The following is a 16,562-nucleotide window of genomic DNA, read 5'->3' as shown; positions in this document are numbered from 1 at the left end:
CTATCTCCTCCCAAGAAGTATAGTCCATACTGTACTCCACTTTGGGCTGTTCCTGCCTGTTGACACGCTGCTTGGTCCCTTTGTGGTGGGTGATTCTGTAACAGTTTTCTTGATGAGAAGGAGAGTCGGACCAAAATGCGGCGTGTCTATTGCAATCCATGTTTAATGAAGTAACACACTAAACAAACACTATCAAAACAATAAACTTAACGAAAACCGAAACAGCCTATACTTGTGTAACCTAACACAGAACAATGACATCAGGACACTAAGGACAATCACCCACAACAAACTCAAAGATTATGGCTGCCTAAATATGGTTCCCAATCAGAGACAACGATAAACACCTGCCTCTGATTGAGAACCACTTCAGACAGCCATAGACTTAGCTAGAACACCCCACTAGCTACAATCCCCATACATACACACCACATACAAAAACCCCATGCCACACCCTGGCCTGACCAAATAAATAAAGATAAACACAAAATACTTTGACCAGGGTGTGACAAAAACCAATATTAACATCATTGGCTGTCACTCAATCCAGCTGCTCCTTTGATTGGTATAATAAGAGATAACTACATCCCCTTTAAAATATTTAACTTTTTCTCAAATGGGCTTCTTGTGTCAGGAGGAGGTGGAGGAAGAGGTGGCAGTTTTAAATCAGAGACCAGAAGGGATATAAACAAGGAGCAGCACCAATAAAGAGAGAGAGAGATTTGGGCTACGAGCATTTAGAGTGCAGAGCGATCAGAGAGACTGTCCAACACTCTATTGAAATGCTGTTCTTGATGGGTTAATCATGTCAGACCAATTTGGGCTACGAGCATTTAGAGTGCAGAGCGATCAGAGAGACTGTAAAGCGAAACAAATAAATAATATATACTTCTCAATGATAAGACTGCCGTATGATTATTGCTGCGGTCTGGCTATTTTCCGGAGTGTCAAAATATGAAATGTGCTAAAAGATGAGTTATTTTTCTTCTGGGTTTAACAATGGCCAAAAGAAAGAGTACGTTCTACATGGTGAGTAGGAGCGTGCTCACGCTGGAAATAGAACGCACATGAGAGTACGAGAGAAAACAAATTGGCGCGAAAGTTAACGCCGTCAACGGCATCAACGCCAGCGTCGAATTAGAAAGTCTATTTTTATCGCGTCTACGCGGAACAATGGTGGTCACATTAGCGGATAAATTGGCAGAAAATAGTGTCTGGAATTGTGAAATGTATAGTTAAAATGTGTATATTTAGTGTTGAGAAGTTTATCTGCCAGCGCTAAAGTAATGTCTAGGCTAGTGTTTATGATAAACAGTGTAACAATGCATGAACGCAACATCATTCTATACATTTATCAACTGGATTCACGTCATCTTTGTATTTTCTTGACAGTAGACTATCACTGTAGCTTACAACCGATTTGATTGATAAAGTTCAAAGTTCATTTTTATGTAACCTTTATTTAACTAGACAAGTAAGTTCAGATTTTTTTTAAATTTACAATGACGGCCTTACCCCGGCCAAACCCGGACGACGCTGGGCCAGTTGTGCGCAGCCCTACGGGACTCCCAATCACGTCCGGTTGTGATATAGCCTGGAATCGAACCAGGGTCTGTAGTGGCACCTCTAGCATTGAGATACAGTGCCTTAGACCGCTGCTACCAGCGGGACCCCAAGGGCTTGTCCAGGATTTGAACCCGGGACCTCTCGCACCATAAGCAAGAATCATACTCATAGAACAACAACCTGTTTATTTATTTATTTAATTTTGGGGAGTGCTTTGGTTGAAATTAATAAAATCTAGTCTAGAGAATGAGTGTGTCGTAGAAATGTAAATAAAAAACAATGGCAGCCAACCATTGATCATATAGCCTAGGCAGGCTATGGCTAGAAAACTCCAGGAACTCCGGGAGCCTGGGTTTATTAGCTACAACATCTTCAAGTTGGTGAGCTAGCATAACAACAACTGTTTAGCCCAGGCAGGTACAGTGGCTCCTGTAGGACATCTAAGTTGAGTCAAAAGGAACACCAAAATTCCCAGTGGATATATAGCGAACATAACAAATACTATTAAGGATTTTCATGACAATTATGTTGGCATATGCTACTGTGAATTGACGCTCGCCACTCTCGCACGCAAATTTCACGCCGTTGAAGGATGTCTTTCCGTGTGATTTTGGCTTAAGAAGGCCACTTACATACTAAATCAGTGTCAGCTAACCACCGGAGGGAGACCTGTCAGCAACATCCCAGGGACTAGTGCCGGTCCAGAAACTAGGGGTTGCAGATCACTGTGGTACTGATGAAGTTCACCTTCCAGGCTAGACAACTCTAGTGTCTAGGGCCAAAATGTGGAAAGCAGGGTTCACTCTCTTCAATCTGCAGCTCATTCTAACACTGGAACATCAATGAACAAAATGAATTGATGGATTATGTGTCTGAGCCTTGAGTTCTGGAATTACTTGAGTTGCCCACTAAGAATCCAACAACCGTTGCATTTAATTAGCTAATTGGCACATTTCTTGGCTTTACTATACTTGCAGTGTACCTTAGAACTAAATGTAGATATTCACAGAGAAGGGGTAAACGTACATCTTACTTGACCTGAAATAGTTTCCCACATAAGCGCTAGTCCTGGACTTAAAAAAATTGGGCTTTTTCATTGAGGATAATTGTTAAACCTGGCCTGCTTAATCTGTTTTTAGGAAACTGGCCCTTAAAGCTGGGATCCCTCACGGTGAAACTGGCCCTTAAAACTGGAGTCGTTCATGGTGAAACTGGCCCTTAAAGCTGGGATCCCTCACGGTGAAACTGGCCCTTAAAGCTGGAGTCGTTCACGGTGAAACTGGCCCTTAAATCTGGAGTCGTTCACGGTGAAACTGGCCCTTAAAGCTGGGATCCCTCACGGTGAAACTGGCCCTTAAAGCTGGAGTCGTTCACGGTGAAACTGGCCCTTAAAGCTGGAGTCGTTCACGGTGAAACTGGCCCTTAAAGCTGGAGTCGTTCACGGTAAAGCTGGCCCTTAAAGCTGGGATCCCTCACGGTGAAACTGGCCCTTAAAGCTGGAGTCGTTCACGGTGAAACTGGCCCTTAAAGCTAGAGTCGTTCACTGTGAAACTGGCCCTTAAAGCTGGAGTCGTTCACTGTGAAACTGGCCCTTAAAGCTGGGATCCCTCACGGTGAAACTGGCCCTGAAAGCTGGAGTCGTTCACGGTGAAACTGGCCCTTAAAGCAGGAGTCGTTCACTGTGAAACTGGCCCTTAAAGCTGGGATCCCTCACGGTGAAACTGGCCCTGAAAGCTGGAGTCGTTCACGGTGAAACTGGCCCTTAAAGATGAAATGAATGGTGAAACAGTCACGACAGTTTATGATATTACACCAACAAAGAAGTTACAGTTTTTTCCCCCTCGGACATCATTGCACACACGATAGCACAGCATATGTAATGCATTTTGTGCAGCGCTCCTCACCTCAACAAAACAATAACAACAGCGGTGGGAGGGACAGCGCCGCTGTTTCCTCTACTGCGGATTCCATCTTGAAAGTCAAAGTCTCTGATCATCATGTTAGCTACGTCACAGTCTGTATGCTACCATTCACATATCTCTGTGATCTCTCTATACCGTCCAACAGTGCTAACAGTTCCTGGATCAGCCTCTCTGAGCAGAAACAGAGTAAAAACCAATGCGTCAGACTTTCCTCTTCATCACCGTCCATCTTTTCTATGATCTATGAATACCCACCCAGCACCACCACCAGTCAGTCAGTCAGTCAGTCAGTCAGTCAGTCAGTCACTCACTCACTCACTCACTCACTCTCTGTCTCTCTCTGTCTCTCTCTCTGTCTCTCTCTCTGTATCTCTCAATTCAATTTCAATGTCAATTTAAGGAGCTTTATTGGCATGGGAAACATGTTTACATTGCCAAAGCAAGTGAAATAGCTCTCTGTCTCTGTCTTTCTCTCTTTCAGGTCACAAATATTGCTGCTGTGGTTGCAGACTGTGGTTTTTCACCCAATATATTTGGGAGTTTATCAAAATGGGAGTTGCTTTTGAATTCTGTGTAATCTGAGGGAAATATGTGTCTCTAATATGTTCAAACATTTGGCAGGAGGTTAGGAAGTGCAGTTCAATTTCCATTTCATTTTGTGGGCAGTGTGCCCATAGCCTGTCTTATCTTGAGAGCCAGGTCTGCCTTTGGCGGCCTTTCTCAATAGCAAGGCTATGGAGTCACGGTGGTCAGGTATTCTGCCACTGTGTACTCTCTGTTTAGGACCAAATAGCATTCTAGTTTGCTCTGCTTTGTTTGTAAATTCTTTCCAATGTGTAATTTTGTTTTCTCATGATTTGGTTGAGTCTAATTGTGTTGCTGTCTTGGGGCTCTGTGGGGTAAGTTTGTGTTTGTGAACAGAGCCCCAGGACCAGCTTGCTTAGGGGACTCTTCTCCATGTTAATTTCTCTGTGAGTGATGGCTTTGTTATGGAAGGTTTGGGAATCGCTTCCATTTAGGTGGTTGTAGAATTTAATGTCTATTTTCTGAATTTTGATAATTAGCGGGTATTACCCTATAGTTTTTTGTGTGCTCTAGGGCAACAGTGTCTAGATGGAATTTGTTTGTGGTCCTGGGAACTGGACCTTTTATGGAACACCATTATTTTGGTCTTACTGAGATTTACTGTCAGGGCCCAGGTGACCTGGACGGAATTTGTGCAGAAGATTTAGGTGCTGCTGTAGCCCCTCCTTGGCTGCGGACAGAAGCACCAGATCATCAGCAAATAGTAGACATTTGACTTCAGATTCTAGTAGGGTGAGGCCGGGTGCTACGAATTGTTCTTGTGCCATCGCCAATTCGTTGATATATATGTTGAAGAGGGTGGGGCTTAAGCTGCATCCCTGTCTCACCCCCCGGCCCTATTGAAAGAAATGTGTATGTTTTTTGCCAATTTTAAAGGCACACTTGTTGTTTGTGTACATGGATTTTATAATGCCGTATGTTTTTCCCCCAACAATTTGTATAGGAGACCCTTACGTCAAATTGAGTCAAAAGCTTTTTTGAAATCAACAAAGCATGATAACACTTTTTCTCTTGTTTTGGTTGGTTTGTTTGTCAATTAGGGGGTGCAGGGTGAATACATGGTCTGTCATACAGTAATTTGGTAAATAGCCAATTTGACTTTTGCTCAGTACATTGTTTTCGCTGAGGAAATGTATGAGTCTGCTGTTAATGATAAAGCATAGGATTTTCCCAAGGTTGCTGTTGACGCATATACCCCAGTAGTTATTGAGGTTAAATTTGTCTCTATGTGTTTGGTTGGATAGGTTTCTCAATTTCTTTCTTGGGATTTTGCATTCTTCATCAAACCAATTGTCATTGTTGTTAATTTTCTTCGGTTGTCTGCTTGAAATTTGTTGATTTCATAGGGAAGCTGAGAGGTCAAATGTACTATTTAGCGTTTCTACTGCCAGGTTTACACCTTCACTATTACAGTGATACCTTTTGTACAGGAAATTGTCTAGAAGGGATTGAATTTGTTATTGCCTAATTGTTTTTTGGTAGATTTCCACACTAATTTCCTTCCATCTATAGCATTTCTTAATACTATTCAGTTCCTTTGGCTTTGATGCCTCATGATTGAACATAGCTCTGTTCAAGTAGAGTGTGATTTTGCTGTGATATGATAGGGGTGTCAGTGGACTGACTGTGAATGCTCTAAGAGACTGGGTTAAGGTCAGTGATAAAGTAGTCCACAGTACTACTGCCAAGAGATGAGCTATAGCTGCACCTACTATAGGAGTCCCCTTGAAGCATAACATTGATTATGTACATACCCAGCATCTGACAAAGCTGCAGTAATTGTTACTTGTTTTGGTTGGTTATATGGTTGTAGTTGTGTCTAGGGGTGCATATGGGGGAGGGATTGCTGTCACCTCCAGGTAGGTGTTTGTCCCCCTGTGTGCTGAGGGTGTCAGGTTCTTGTCCAGTTCTGGCATTTAGGTCGCCACAGACCATTACATGTCCCTGAGCCTGGAAATGGTTGATCTCCCCCTCTAGGATGGAGAAGCTGTCATCGTTAAATTATGGGGATTCTATTGGGGGGATATAGGTAGCACACATGATTACTTTTTTCTCTTTGGGAAAAGTTCCTTATTCATTCCTAGCCAGATGTAAAATGTTCCTGTTTTGACTAATTTCATAGAGTGGGTAAGGGCTGCTCTATATCAAATTAGCATAACCCCTGAGTATCATCCCTGTTTCACACCTGGTAGTTTAGTGGATGTGACTACCAGCTCTCTGTAACCTAGAGGGCAACCAGCGAGTCCGTCTCCTTTATACCATGTTTCTTGTAGGATGACAATGTCTGTATTTTGATGAATTCTGGGTCTTTAGGCCAAAGGCAGATGACCTCAGACCTTGTATGATCCAGGAAAAGATAGTAAAAACTCTGTGTGTCTAGTGTTGTTTCTGTGTGGTTTAGGCTCGGACCATCACAGTAGGTGTGAACAGAGTATGTTGAGCATCCGATACATACCTCTTAGGTCGCAGGATAGGGCTTGGGAGGGTGTAAAAGTAAAGGGTGGGGCCTGTTGCTCTGCTAACGGCCTACGCATATGTCCTGCTGTCATCTCTGTCTCACTCACCCTCCCTTCCAACTTCTCTCAATCTATTTGTCTCTAATCAATGTGTGCTTGTGAAGATCCGTTTCCAGGACATAATAGCTGTGTGTGATTAGGAACTCAAGAGAGAGACAATGTTCTCAGCTTGTAGAAGAAGAACCTTTATAGGTGGTGTCATTGTTCCTCATAGTTCTCTCAGTGCCGCTGTTGGTATAGAGCTGTGAATATTAGTTTCAGTAAGGAAGTCTTCAAATCACAACACAATCAGCCTTGTAACAAGACCCAGTGATTTAGAGGAGCAGAGTGTGCATGCGTGTATAAAATACTATATGGTATGAATACTGCAGTATTGACCGTAATATACTGTACTACTGTACTATAATCTAGTATTTACAGCTAACTATAGTATTCATTCTGTCATAAAAGAAAACTGTAGTATATAAGTCATTAATGTAGTGTTTATGTGGATTGTAGTATACTGTAGTATTTACTGTAATGTTTTTGTGGATTGTAGTATACTGTAGTATTTACTGTAGTGTTTATGCAGACATTACTGTAGTATTTTACTGTTGTGTTTTCGATTTATTATCCTTGACTTAAAAGTGGAGGCTTTCTCCTTCAGGAAACCTACTGGAGAAATATTAAAAGAGCACATAACCTGTAGGTAGGTAGAACTGAGCTCTGAACGGGTAGCTCAAAGCCTCTGCTCTTTTCTATAACCTGTAGGTAGGTAGGACTGAGCTCTGAACGGGTAGCTCAAAGCCTCTGCTCTTTTCTATAACCTGTAGGTAGGTAGGACTGAGCTCTGAACGGGTAGCTCAAAGCCTCTGCTCTTTTCTATAACCTGTAGGTAGGTAGGACTGAGCTCTGAACGGGTAGCTCAAAGCCTCTGCTCTTTTCTATAACCTGTAGGTAGGTAGGACTGAGCTCTGAACGGGTAGCTCAAAGCTTCTGCTCTTTTCTATAACCTGTAGGTAGGTAGGACTGAGCTCTGAACAGGTAGCTCAAAGCCTCTGCTCTTTTCTAAAACCTGTAGGTAGGTAGAACTGAGCTCTGAACGGGTAGCTCAAAGCCTCTGCTCTTTTCTAAAACCTGTAGGTAGGTAGAACTGAGCTCTGAACAGGTAGCTCAAAGCCTCTGCTCTTTTCTATAACCTGTAGGTAGGTAGAACTGAGCTCTGAACGGGTAGCTCAAAGCCTCTGCTCTTTTCTATAACCTGTAGGTAGGTAGAACTGAGCTCTGAACAGGTAGCTCAAAGCCTCTGCTCTTTTCTAAAACCTGTAGGTAGGTAGAACTGAGCTCTGAACAGGTAGCTCAAAGCCTCTGCTCTTTTCTATAACCTGTAGGTAGGTAGAACTGAGCTCTGAACGGGTAGCTCAAAGCCTCTGCTCTTTTCTATAACCTGTAGGTAGGTAGAACTGAGCTCTGAACGGGTAGCTCAAAGCCTCTGCTCTTTTCTATAAGCTGTAGGTAGGTAGGACTGAGCTCTGAACGGGTAGCTCAAAGCCTCTGCTCTTTTCTATAAGCTGTAGGTAGGTAGGACTGAGCTCTGAACAGGTAGCTCAAAGCCTCTGCTCTTTTCTAAAACCTGTAGGTAGGTAGAACTGAGCTCTGAACGGGTAGCTCAAAGCCTCTGCTCTTTTCTATAAGCTGTAGGTAGGTAGGACTGAGCTCTGAACGGGTAGCTCAAAGCCTCTGCTCTTTTCTATAAGCTGTAGGTAGGTAGGACTGAGCTCTGAACAGGTAGCTCAAAGCCTCTGCTCTTTTCTAAAACCTGTAGGTAGGTAGAACTGAGCTCTGAACGGGTAGCTCAAAGCCTCTGCTCTTTTCTATAACCTGTAGGTAGGTAGGACTGAGCTCTGAACGGGTAGCTCAAAGCCTCTGCTCTTTTCTATAAGCTGTAGGTAGGTAGGACTGAGCTCTGAACGGGTAGCTCAAAGCCTCTGCTCTTTTCTATAAGCTGTAGGTAGGTAGGACTGAGCTCTGAACAGGTAGCTCAAAGCCTCTGCTCTTTTCTATAAGCTGTAGGTAGGTAGGACTGAGCTCTGAACAGGTAGCTCAAAGCCTCTGCTCTTTTCTATAAGCTGTAGGTAGGTAGAACTGAGCTCTGAACGGGTAGCTCAAAGCCTCTGCTCTTTTCTATAAGCTGTAGGTAGGTAGGACTGAGCTCTGAACAGGTAGCTCAAAGCCTCTGCTCTTTTCTATAAGCTGTAGGTAGGTAGGACTGAGCTCTGAACAGGTAGCTCAAAGCCTCTGCTCTTTTCTATAAGCTGTAGGTAGGTAGGACTGAGCTCTGAACAGGTAGTTCAAAGCCTCTGCTCTTTTCTATAAGCTGTAGGTAGGTAGGACTGAGCTCTGAACAGGTAGCTCAAAGCCTCTGCTCTTTTCTATAAGCTGTAGGTAGGTAGGACTGAGCTCTGAACAGGTAGCTCAAAGCCTCTGCTCTTTTCTATAAGCTGTAGGTAGGTAGGACTGAGCTCTGAACAGGTAGCTCAAAGCCTCTGCTCTTTTCTATAAGCTGTAGGTAGGTAGGACTGAGCTCTGAACAGGTAGCTCAAAGCCTCTGCTCTTTTCTATAAGCTGTAGGTAGGTAGGACTGAGCTCTGAACGGGTAGCTCAAAGCCTCTGCTCTTTTCTATAAGCTGTAGGTAGGTAGGACTGAGCTCTGAACAGGTAGCTCAAAGCCTCTGCTCTTTTCTATAACCTGTAGGTAGGTAGGACTGAGCTCTGAACAGGTAGCTCAAAGCCTCTGCTCTTTTCTATAACCTGTAGGTAGGTAGGACTGAGCTCTGAACAGGTAGCTCAAAGCCTCTGCTCTTTTCTATAAGCTGTAGGTAGGTAGGACTGAGCTCTGAACAGGTAGCTCAAAGCCTCTGCTCTTTTCTATAAGCTGTAGGTAGGTAGGACTGAGCTCTGAACAGGTAGCTCAAAGCCTCTGCTCTTTTCTATAAGCTGTAGGTAGGTAGGACTGAGCTCTGAACAGGTAGCTCAAAGCCTCTGCTCTTTTCTATAAGCTGTAGGTAGGTAGGACTGAGCTCTGAACAGGTAGCTCAAAGCCTCTGCTGTTTTCTATAAGCTGTAGGTAGGTAGGACTGAGCTCTGAACGGGTAGCTCAAAGCCTCTGCTCTTTTCTATAAGCTGTAGGTAGGTAGGACTGAGCTCTGAACAGGTAGCTCAAAGCCTCTGCTCTTTTCTATAACCTGTAGGTAGGTAGGACTGAGCTCTGAACAGGTAGCTCAAAGCCTCTGCTCTTTTCTATAACCTGTAGGTAGGTAGGACTGAGCTCTGAACAGGTAGCTCAAAGCCTCTGCTCTTTTCTATAACCTGTAGGTAGGTAGAACTGAGCTCTGAACGGGTAGCTCAAAGCCTCTGCTCTTTTCTATAAGCTGTAGGTAGGTAGGACTGAGCTCTGAACGGGTAGCTCAAAGCCTCTGCTCTTTTCTAAAACCTGTAGGTAGGTAGAACTGAGCTCTGAACGGGTAGCTCAAAGCCTCTGCTCTTTTCTAAAACCTGTAGGTAGGTAGAACTGAGCTCTGAACGGGTAGCTCAAAGCCTCTGCTCTTTTCTAAAACCTGTAGGTAGGTAGGACTGAGCTCTGAACGGGTAGCTCAAAGCCTCTGCTCTTTTCTAAAACCTGTAGGTAGGTAGAACTGAGCTCTGAACGGGTAGCTCAAAGCCTCTGCTCTTTTCTATAAGCTATAGGTAGGTAGGACTGAGCTCTGAACGGGTAGCTCAAAGCCTCTGCTCTTTTCTATAAGCTGTAGGTAGGTAGGACTGAGCTCTGAACGGGTAGCTCAAAGCCTCTGCTCTTTTCTATAAGCTGTGTAACTGACAGTTAGACTTACAGGTTATGTCGTTGTCTTTTGTTTGAATTGTTTACGTGTCCGCTGTGCGGGGGAAATGATAATACAAGCGGAACTACGTAGCTAATACTGTTGTAACGGGGATCCTTATTGTAGCAACACACTTTTGGAGGGAAGGCAATCCTGCGCTGCGTTAGCTAAGTTTTCATGTCATCGGGTGTAGTTCATAAAGGTTGAAGAGTGTATGTTAGGATGAAGTGTGAATTCACGCCAGGAATAATAAGTGTGAAGTTTGATTTCCTCCTTTCTGTAATAAGCAGCCAATGAGGTATTTTCTCCTTTATTCATGTGTTTAATCTGAACTCGTTATAACGCCGGTTAAACTGTTATGTATGTAAGCACTTCAGAGTTATACCAAGCTAATAAGTCACTCGTAAGATAAGGTTGTAAGAGTGTGCTTAACTGTATTTTTCATTTACTTTATAGTTCTCACGGAAGGTGATAATTCTGACTAAAACTACAGAATAAAGCCACCAGTTAAAATCAAGGAACGGTTGTGCTCGTGGTTACTGAAGGGAGCTACAAGCTGTTGGGAACCTAATATATGGTCTATACTTGACATGTATGTTTCTCACTTATGGGTGGCACAAATTGGGAAATGGGGAGGGGAATGGGCATGGGTATCTGCACATTACATACTATAGTTAAAAAGTGTAGTGTTTTTCCAGGCTGTAGTGTTTTGCAGACATTGCTATAGTATTTACTGCAGTTTATCTCTTCAGATAAAACAGTAGTATTTACTGTAGCATTCTACAACATTCTATAGTAAGTACTACACATGATTGAGGGATACTACAGTGTGTTGTATAGCATTTTACAGTATACCACAGTTTACTACTGTCACACCCTGATCTGTTCCACCTGTCCTTGTTCTTGTCTCCACTCCCTCCAGGTGTCACCCATCTTCCCCATTATCCCCTGGGTATTTATACCTGTGTTTTCTGTCTGCCTGTGCCAGTTCATCTTGTTTGCAAAGTCAACCAGCGTTTTTCTCTCAGGTCCTGTTTTTTCCCCAGTCTCTCAGTCTTTTTATCGTCCTCCTGGTTTTGACCCTTGCCTGTCCTGACTCTGAGCCCGCCTGCCTGACCACTCTGCCTGCCCCTGACCTCGAGCCTTGGACTATAATAAATATCAGAGCTCAAACCATCTGCCTCCTGGGTCTGAATCTGGGTCTCACCTTGTGTCCTTATAAATACAGAATTCTATAGTAAGTAATGTAGTATTCTATAGTAAGTAATGTAGTATTTTATAGCAAGTATTGTAGTATTCTATAGTAAGTAATGTACTATTCTATATTAAGTAATGTAGTATTCTACAGTAAATAATGTAGTATTCTATAGTAAGTAATGTAGTATTCTACAGTAAATAATGTAGTATTTTATCGCAAGTACTGTAGTATTCTACAGTAAGTAATGTAGTACACTCAGTAGTATAGACTATTGAGATAGCACACAGTTGTGTCTTGGTCACACTGCTAACTAATGACTAGCTCGAGGAGCCAAAGGCACAAGAAGATGGCATCATTAATCCACAGGTATTTCATCAAGCACGGATAATGTAACAGGCATCATAATCAAGCTCCGATAACAGATCTACTAATTAATGGCAGAAGCATGTGTGTTCTAGATGAAGAATCAACTCTCTGCACTGGATGTAATAGACACAATCTCACATTCTAATTCACCTCTACTCATTTCCATCCATTTCTCTCTCTCTCTCTTTCTCTCTCTCTCAATTCAATTTACAGTGCCTTGCGAAAGTATTCGGCCCCCTTGAACTTTGCGACCTGTTGCCACATTTCAGGCTTCAAACATAAATATATAAAACTGTATTTTTTGTGTGAAGAATCAACAACAAGTGGGACACAATCGTGAAGTGGAACAACATTTATTGGATATTTCAAACTTTTTTAACAAATCAAAAACTGAAAAATTGGGCGTGCAAAATTATTCAGCCCCCTTAAGTTAATACTTTGTAGCGCCACCTTTTGCTGTGATTACAGCTGTAAGTCGCTTGGGGTATGTCTCTATCAGTATTGCACATCGAGACAGTGAAATTTTTTCCCATTCCTCCTTGCAAAACAGCTCGAGCTCAGTGAGGTTGGATGGAGAGCATTTGTGAACAGCAGTTTTCAGTTCTTTCCACAGATTCTCGATTGGATTCAGGTCTGGACTTTGACTTGGCCATTCTAACACCTGGATATGTTTATTTTTGAACCATTCCATTTTAGATTTTGCTTTATGTTTTGGATCATTGTCTTGTTGGAAGACAAATCTCCGTCCCAGTCTCAGGTCTTTTGCAGACTCCATCAGGTTTTCTTCCAGAATGGTCCTGTATTTGGCTCCATCCATCTTCCCATCAATTTTAACCATCTTCCCTGTCCCTGCTGAAGAAAAGCAGGCCCAAACCATGATGCTGCCACCACCATGTTTGACAGTGGGGATGGTGTGTTCAGCTGTGTTGCTTTTACGCCAAACATAAAGTTTTGCATTGTTGCCAAAAAGTTCAATTTTGGTTTCATCTGACCAGAGCACCTTCTTCCACATGTTTGGTGTGATATCTTTAAGAAATGGCTTTCTTCTTGCCACTCTTCTATAAAGGCCAGATTTGTGCAATATACGACTGATTGTTGTCCTATGGACAGAGTCTCCCACCTCAGCTGTAGATCTCTGCAGTTCACCCAGAGTGATCATGGGCCTCTTGGCTGCATTTCTGATCAGTCTTCTCCTTGTATGAGCTGAAAGTTTAGAGGGACGGCCAGGTCTTGGTAGATTTGCAGTGGTCTGATACTCCTTCCATTTCAATATTATCGCTTGCACAGTGCTCCTTGGGATGTTTAAAGCTTGGGAAATCTTTTTGTATCCAAATCCGGCTTTAAACTTCTTCACAACAGTATCTCGGACCTGCTTGGTGTGTTCCTTGTTCTTCATGATGCTCTCTGCTCTTTTAACGGACCTCTGAGACTATCACAGTGCAGGTGCATTTATACGGAGACTTGATTACACACAGGTGGATTGTATTTATCATCATTAGTCATTTAGGTCAACATTGGATCATTCAGAGATCCTCACTGAACTTCTGGAGAGAGTTTGCTGCACTGAAAGTAAAGGGGCTGAATAATTTTGCACGCCCAATTTTTCAGTTTTTGATTTGTTAAAAAAGTTTGAAATATCCAATAAATGTCGTTCCACTTCATGATTGTGTCCCACTTGTTGTTGATTCTTCACAAAAAAATACAGTTTTATATCTTTATGTTTGAAGCCTGAAATGTGGCAACATATGTTTACATTGCCAAATCAAGTGGAATAGATAATTAAAAAAAGTGAAATACACAATTAGAAAATAACATTAAACATTACACTCACAAAAGTAAAACAATATATATAGACAATTTGAATGTTATATTATTGGCTATATACAGTGTTGTAACAATGTGCAAGTAGTTGAAGTATGAAAGGGAAAATAAACAAACGTAAATATAGGTTGTATTTACAATGTGGTTTGTTCTTCACTGGTTGCCCTTTTCTTGTGCAGCAGGTCACACATCTTGCTGCTGTGATGGCAGACTGTGGTATTTCACCTAGTAGATATGGGAGTTCATCAAGATTGGATTTGTTTTCACATTCTTTGTGGATCTGTGTAATCTGAGGGAAATATGTGTCTCTAACATGGTCATACATTTGGCAGGATGTTAGGAAGTGCAGCTCAGTTTCCACCTCATGTTGTGGGTAGTGTGCACATAGCCTGTCTTCTCTTGGGAGCCATGTCTGCCAATGGCAGCCTCTCTCGATAGCAAGGCCATGTTCAACGAGTCTGTGCATAGGCAAAAGCCTTACTTAATGTTGGGTCAGTCACAGTGGTCAGGTATTCGGTCACTGTGTACACTCTGTTTAGGGCCAGATTGCAATCTAGTTTGCTCTGTTTTTTTTTTTAATTCTTTCCAATGTTTCAAGGAAATTATCATTTTGTTTTCTCATGAAAACAAAATGTGTTGCTGTCCTGGGGCTCTGTGGGGTCTGTTTGAGTCCCCGTACCAGCTGGCTGAGGGGATGTTTCTCCAGGTTTACCTCTCTGTAGGTGAGGGCTTTGTTATGGAAGGTTTGGGAATCGCTTCATTTTACGTGGTTGGAGAATTAAATAGCTATTTTGGGGGATTTTAATAATTAGCGGGAATAGTTTTAATTCTGCTCTGCATGCATTATTTGTTGTTTTACATTGTACACAGAGAATGTTTCTCCCATTTTGTGAATTGTTAGTTGTTGAGTGGAACCCAGACCTCACAACCATAAAGGGAATTGGGTTCTATAACTGATTTAAGTATTTTTAGCCAGATCCTAAATTGGTATGTCAAATTTGATGTTCCTTTTGAAGGCATAGAAGTCCCGTCTCAGATTGTTCACAGCTTTGTGGAAGTTACCTGTGGCGCTGATGTTTAGGCCGAGGTAGGTATAGTTTTTAGTGTGCTCACCAACCGTGCTGCAGGCTTTAGTCCTAATACATTATCACTGCATATTGGCTATGCTTGAATTGCCCTGCCAATGTTGTTATTCTCAGAACATTTCATCATTATATTTAAAAATGTTAGGTATATGATCACATTGGTAATTGATCATTTGTTGTATTACTTGAGAGGCACGGCTGAGTGAGCATAACATGCTGACCAGACCGGACACGTCGCGTTGTCAAATCAAATCAAATGTATTTATATAGCCCTTCGTACATCAGCTGATATCTCAAAGTGCTGTACAGAAACCCAGCCTAAAACCCCAAACAGCAAGCAATGCAGGTGTAGAAGCACGGTGGCTAGGAAAAACTCCCTAGAATGGCCAAAACCTAGGAAGAAACCTAGAGAGGAACCAGGCTATGTGGGGTGGCCAGTCCTCTTCTGGCTGTGCCGGGTGGAGATTATAACAGAACATGGCCAAGATGTTCAAATGTTCATAAATGACCAGCATGGTCGAATAATAATAAGGCAGAACAGTTGAAACTGGAGCAGCAGCACGGTCAGGTGGACAGGTTGTCGTGGTAAAAGTGTAGATGCCAATCACCATAAATATAAATTCAAAGATGAAAAAGCATGTTAGGAGGAGAGATGACTAGAAACGATTCGGTTGGCCGTTTTATGTGTGGATTAATTGTCGGATTAGAAGACCTTGTGCAAATCAATGTTTATATCCCAGGACAAATTAGCTAGCAACAGCAAGCTAGCTAAATAGGATACATTAGCTAGGAAGTGCAAGCTAACTAGCTAACTAGCAATACATGTTTAATGCTTTTCGAACCTGTCCCCAAATTAATGTCATTGGTTCAGAGTTTGTTTTGATATTTTAACCTGCATGTCGTGATCGCGTTTGGTGTAGGGGGACAAAATAAATTTAAGCACGATGGCACACGCACACCAGACGGTTTGGGTTCCGTGTAAGAATTAGCTTTATTTTATTGGACTTGATGCATCTGATGGTCAGATGTGAGGGGAGGGAGGGAGAGCAACAGCGAGGCTCTCCCTCCCTCCACCCGTCCCTCCCTCCAATAGAGAACAGGGGACATGGTCTTCCAGCTGGTGGCGAAACTCAAGTCACACTGCATTATTTCTGCCTCGTGCACCAATTCACATTGTCGTACCCTACGACCAGAGAAAGTGAAATATTCCTTGATATTAAAAAAGATACAAGCAGGTCCTAATAATAACAACGTAGGCTTATCAGAACACTTGGTTTATAAAGGTGTTGAACAAACTGTTGACAGAGCTGAATAACAACTTAAACAGGAACTCATTAAAACAGAACACAGTGCTGTATTCTGTTGAGTCTCTCTTTAGTCGTGGTTTTAAAAGTTTACAAATCTCACAGTATCTTTGCTGTGCGTTCGAGGCTTGTTTTAATAGGAGGAAACTGTGCAGACAGGGTGATCTGAGCTATCTGATTGGCCAGCGGTAGGCCTATAGGTGCACTTGATTTGCTCTCTGGATCTGCCGGGCATGTTCTAACTTCAGAGACATGGAATGGTTAAAAACGGGAACACTTTGCCTTTCTGGCACTAGGGCTGTTGAATCAAGTGCACCTCCCACCAACTAACTGTACTTGGCA

General features: G+C 42.6%; 1 non-coding gene and 1 pseudogene across 2 annotated transcripts in view; both read right to left on the bottom strand.

Annotated features, from left to right (window-relative positions):
- The window catches only part of LOC110489564 (neuropilin and tolloid-like protein 1), a 200,766-nt pseudogene that overhangs the window by 133,078 nt on the left and 51,126 nt on the right, over positions 1-16,562 (bottom strand). The window lies entirely within an intron of this gene.
- Positions 7,218-7,274, bottom strand: LOC149977377 (U7 small nuclear RNA). Its single transcript, XR_016487017.1, has one exon. It is a non-coding gene; the product is annotated as a U7 small nuclear RNA (small nuclear RNA).

The sequence above is a fragment of the Oncorhynchus mykiss genome, chromosome 15 (genome assembly GCF_057628025.1).
Source record: "Oncorhynchus mykiss isolate SJ-2025 chromosome 15, ASM5762802v1, whole genome shotgun sequence".
NCBI lineage: Eukaryota > Metazoa > Chordata > Actinopteri > Salmoniformes > Salmonidae > Oncorhynchus > Oncorhynchus mykiss.
Note: the sequence above shows the minus strand (reverse complement) of the source record. Positions and strands in the feature narration are given on the sequence as shown.